Genomic DNA, 5,864 nt, shown 5'->3' on the forward strand with positions numbered 1-5,864 from the left:
CCTGATCAAAAGTTTACATACCCCAGTTCTTAATACCGTGTATTGCCCCCTTTAACATTAATGACAGCTTGAAGTCTTTTGTGGTAGTTGTGGATGAGGCTCTTTATTTTCTCAGATGGTAAAGCTGCCCATTCTTCTTGGCAAAAAGCCTCCAGTTCCTGTAAATTCTTGGGCTGTCTTGCATGAACTGCACGTTTGAGATCTCCCCAGAGTGGCTCAATGATATTGAGGTCAGGAGACTGAGATGGCCACTCCAGAACCTTCACTTTATTCTGCTGTAGCCAATGACAGGTCGACTTGACCTTGTGTTTTGGATCATTGTCATGTTGGAACGTCCAAGTACGTCCCATGTGCAGCTTCCGGGCTGATGAGTGCAAATTTTCCTCCAGTATTTTCTGATAACATGCTGCATTCATCTTGTCATCAATTTTGACCAAGTTTCCAGTGCCTTTGCAGCTCACACATGCCCCAAAACATCAGCGATCCACCTCCGTGTTTCATAGTAGGAATGGTGTACCTTTTATCATAGGCCTTGTTGACTCCTCTCCAAATGTAACGTTTATGGTTGTGGCCAAAAACTTTAATTTTGGTCTCATCACTCCAAATGACTTTGTTCCAGAAGTTTTGAGGCTTATCTCTGTGCTGTTTGGAGTATTGTAAGCGGGATGCGTTGTGGCATTTACGTAGTAATGGCTTTCTTCTGGTGACTCGGCCATGCAGCCCATTTTTCTTCAAATGCCTCCTTATTGTGCATCTTGAAACAACCACACCGCTTTTTTTCAGAGAGTCCTGTATTTCAGTTGAAGTTATTTGTGGATTTTTCTTTGCATCCCGAACAATTTTCCTGGCAGTTGTGGCTGAAATTTTTGTTGGTCTAACTGACCGTGATTTGGTTTCCACAGAATCCCTCATTTTCCACTTCTTAATTAGAGTTTGAACACTGCTGATTGGCATTCTCAATTGCTTGGATATCTTTTTATATCCCTTTCCTGTTTTATACAGTTTAATTACCTTTTCCCACAGATCCTTTGACAATTCTTTTGCTTTCCCCATGACTCAGGATCCAGACACGTCAGTGCAGCACTGGATGAAAGATGCAAGGGTCTTTCAGGAGTCCAGAAACTCACTGACCTTTTATACACACACACACTGATTACAAGCAAACAGATCACAGGTGAGGATGGTTACCTTTAGCAGCCATTCAAACCCGTTTGTGTCAATTTGTGTGCATGTTATCAGGCCAAAATCTCCAGGGTATGTAAACTTTTGATCAGGCTCATTCGGGTAGTTTCTGTTGTCATTATGATTTAAAAAGAGTAAACACAGTTGTTTGACAATAAATGGCTTCACCCAACCACAAACCATGAGTGAAAGAAAAGTTTGTGAGTTATCATTCATATTCTCTGACATGGCCAGAAAATCACAAATTCTGCTAGGGTATGTAAACATATGAGCACAACTTTTTCAAAGATGTGGACACTAATAGTTTTATACCATCTACAAGTTGTCACCATCGAAATTGGATTGAGAATGTCCCCTATGCACAATTCCTGAGGCTTCGGAAAAATTGTAGTAATGTCAACGACTTTCTGGTTCAAACGGAGATTCTAAAAGAACGCTTCCTGTCAAGAGGTTACAATGCTTTAAAAATAGAGGAGGCGATTGATAGAGCATTGAAACAAGATAGACCGAGTCTCCTATCGAATAATACTAGAAAGAAAGTAGAAAAACACTTTCAATGTCGACCATTCATTACTCAATATAACAAAGAAAATTGGATGGTGAAAAAAACATTGGAGAAACATTGGAATATCCTGTTAAAGGATCCAGTGTTGGGACCCTCTCTCCCTCCAAAACCTCTAGTTATTTTCAGAAGGGCAAAGAATTTGAAAAGCATTCTGGCCCCAAGCAAACTTAAATCTACTAAAGTATCCACATCTGGGCCAGATACATTTCTTTCACTGAAGAAAAAGGGAGGTTGTTTTCCATGTGGACATTGCATTTGCTGCAAACACATGGAAAAGAAACCGTTTGTGTGGCTATTGGATAATGGCTTGGAATACAAACTGAAAGAGGTGGTTAACTGTAACTCACAGTATGTCATTTATAGAATTACTTGTCCATGCAATTTGTCCTACATTGGCAAGACGAAGCGGTTAGTAAAACTTAGAATCCAAGAACATATGCGTAGCATTAAAAATAAGGTAACAAGTCATAACCTGCCGAGGCATTTCTTGGAATGTCATAATTCGAATTTAAAAGGATTTTCATTTACAATCCTTGAGTGCGTACGGCTAGGAGATAGAGGAGGAGATAGGGACCTTCTTCTATCAAAAAGGGAAACGTATTGGATCTATAATTTAAACACGTTGGTACCAGGGGGACTTAATGAGAACATTGATATAGTATCTTTCCTATGAGATCTATAGTTTCCCATCATTTTATAGATTCTTCTTTCCAACTAAGATCCAGATCATATTCCCTCCCTTTCATTCTTTTTTTTTTTTTCCAATTTTACATGGGGCTATTTTGAAAACTATGTATGTAAAATAACACTATGATGTGAAAATAGATGCAATATAAAAAAAAAAAAAAAAAGTTTTATTACGGAGTATACGATCACTGTGTCTTTAAAAGCATGTTAGAATATGTGGATAAATGTACCAGCCTTGGACTCTGCATTCGAATACTTATTTTATGTGTATATGTATATATACATATGGTACAATTTGTTGCAAAAAAGAATAGTTTATCTAGTGCTCCACCTAGATTAGTGGTAAAATATATTTTGAACACAAACAATTTGTTTTTTGACACTTTTTTTCTAGCAAATTATAAATAAGATATAGGATTTAAATTCTTTTTCAATACCAATCTTAGATATTTACTATGGAGATATAAAGATTAGCGGTAATAGGCATATTGAACACAAACACTTGCTTTTTTGCATTAGCAATATATAAATGGAGTATAGGATTTAACCTTTTTTTTTTTTTTTTTTTCTCCTTACATATGCGTTCCAGCCTTTGCTGAGTGGAACACATGCAGGAAATCAGTATCCACACACCTGATAGTTAGTTCAGACACTTTTAAGTTGTTTTTAAGCACAATTCACTTTTTTCTTTCAAATTAAAAAGATCACCTAAATCTAGGGATTATTCTAATCCTTTTAAGTGTGGAATTATGTTTAGAATAGGAGCAGTATCCAGGAAAAACTAATAATTAGAGCCACTAATTACAGGAAGTGAGACTTGCACTGAGATGAATAAATAGCAGTCTCAGTGCTGTGCCAGTTCATTTTTGGATGTGGCTGTTACTTGTGTCTCTTTCCTGGTGGCTGCAGTAAGTATTTGGAATGCATTGTACTGGACTGTATTTGTCTAATATGTAAGACTTGTATGTTTAAATTGTAATCACTGATATTGTGATCTAAGTGAGCACCTGATTTTTTGTATTATCATGTATTACAATTATGAATGGAATGAATATTAAATAGATATTATGAAAACGAGTTAGATATGATGCAACTATGTGGTATTGAAAGAAACACAATTGTAATGAGATTGGATACCATTATTAGTATTATATATGAAATTAGCTCTATGCTATAGAAATCGACACTGAGTGGTGCAGTTATTCACTATATGTAAATTTATTGAACACCGTTTATTATTCACTTTTTGGAGTTTGTGATATAATTGCACTTTAAAGTATATGTAGCTGAAATGTTGTTAAATATTCTTTAGGGTTCAAATTTAACAGACCCTGCATAAAAACTGAAAAGAGTCTGCAACCAGGTTCATTAACTAGCTGAGTACCCTTAAAGGCGTATGCGTTTATGCTTGGTATGTATAAAATTATATGATAAGACACCACACCTGATAGCACCCAGTAAAAATATGTCCGAATATTAAAATGATGGTCTTCTAACCAATTAATAAAATCCATAGGTTTTACCATCCTACAACCATTCTGGGTGAATTATCCATCTCTATTAAAAGTTGGTCCTATATATATGGGCTATGGATGTTTTATATCCATGAAGGCCTTTGTTCCTTCCTTTTTTTTGGTATGTATATATTTTCTTCTCCATTTTCCTTCCCTATGTGTATATGCATATATGTGTGTATATAAAAATTATCCTAGAAATTTTAAAGGACCATCCAATCACCCATTTTATGTTTTAGTGATACCATACAGAAACCCCTGATGAAGTCGTTCTGACGAAACGCGTTGGGTCGAATCCGTTACGGTCTCTCATCTAGTTCATTAATACACCCTACAGAATATACACCTATAAGGGTGAGGGTGTTCTTTAAAGGCTTGAACAGAAAACCTATTGACTGTATCTGGATGGTTTTTTTTTTAAGAATGTTTATATGAATGTATGGAACCTTTTATCTGTAAAAAAATGTTCATATGAATTTATGGAATTCTATGTTTTTTAATAAAAACAAATTGGTATCATATCTAATTTAGGCCATTCTGGCCGTCTTTTTGTTCGGGTGTGTTCTCTGGTGTGAGGGTATACTTGCAGGTGATACCAGTTATAAGAATCCACACCGTGGAAGAACAGCTACTGGAAATACTAAAATCTGAGTGTTTTAAAGTTATACCAAGCGCAATTGGTTATTGTTTTTGTTTATGTTATTCTTTGAAAGTTCACTAACAGGGACTTTCTCCATATTGCTGCTGGTGGGTTGAGCGCGGGGTGAAAGACATTTTTTTGTATATTTTTATATATATATATATATATAGATAGATATATAGATGTGTCCTCAAACATCATTGCTCATAGCAAACTATTTAGGGTCCTGAGTCATGAGTTGTAAATAACGTTACGGCTTGTGTTGAGTCCCATGCCATGTGATACAGTCTAACCACTGGGTGGTGAATGCCCCACGTTAGGACTACAGTGCTGAATACAATGCTGTGGCAGTAGGCAGTAATCTGTGAGAGGCTAGCCAATCATGTTCTTCCCTTTATAAAAAAAGTACCCTTCTACAAAATACAATGCCATGCTGCCGCCCTGTTCACAAATTCATTTTGTCATTACATTGTGTACTAAATCCTGGATTTTATTAGCATAAACAGCATTATTATCTTGGAAAGAATCTGAGGTTTAGTTGCTATCAAATGGCAAGAAATATGTAACACACTGGGTCCCTATCTCATTAATATGAATTCCAGATGGTCTCCATTGCTGTGCCACCACACTTGGCGAGTTCAATGTGACATTTTTTTAAACTCAAATCAGACAAAACACATCACATATGCACCAGGGGTGCTTACACTAACCACGGTTGGCTGTGGCCTAACGAATACAGTGTCTGCTTGTAATGCATGCACCCTGGGGTTCGATACCCAGGGTGCACAATTTTTTTTTTTTCTTTTATATGTATTTATTATTTTTTCATTAAATAAAGATATTTGGTGTGTCGCTTATTCCCTTTGTATATCCTCTCTAATATATATATGTGTGTGTATATATGTATGGTATGTAGGCGGCACTCGTGGACTTAATTCAAATAAGAAACCCGGACACTCCTGGGTTGAATACAACGTTTCGGATTTATTATCCTTCGTCAGGTATATAACAAATGCAAGAAATCAAGCTTACCTTTATGCAGTTAAGAAACACCAAGTGAAAGTAAGTGCAAAAACACTCCCCATGCTGCTGCTGCTGACGTCATCACCAATAGACGGCGCCTGAGCAGTGACTGGGACAAAGTGAAAATGAAAGTGAAAGTAAAAACCGTTACCATGGTTACAATGATACATTGTACAAACGGACATTACTACAAATGATCTTACAGCAATACTACAAAAAATAGCAACATAACCATTATAAGAAACAATTAAAG

General features: G+C 36.3%; 1 long non-coding RNA gene across 1 annotated transcript; it reads left to right on the forward strand.

The window, feature by feature from the left end:
• The first annotated feature begins 3,305 nt into the window (after positions 1-3,305).
• On the forward strand, positions 3,306-4,474 carry LOC135058113 (uncharacterized). Its single transcript, XR_010244612.1, has 4 exons — positions 3,306-3,342; positions 3,747-3,845; positions 3,951-4,069; positions 4,188-4,474. It is a non-coding gene; the product is annotated as an uncharacterized LOC135058113 (long non-coding RNA).
• The last annotated feature ends 1,390 nt before the right edge of the window (positions 4,475-5,864 follow it).

Source organism: Pseudophryne corroboree, chromosome 3, assembly GCF_028390025.1.
Source record: "Pseudophryne corroboree isolate aPseCor3 chromosome 3, aPseCor3.hap2, whole genome shotgun sequence".
In the NCBI taxonomy this organism is placed as follows: domain Eukaryota; kingdom Metazoa; phylum Chordata; class Amphibia; order Anura; family Myobatrachidae; genus Pseudophryne; species Pseudophryne corroboree.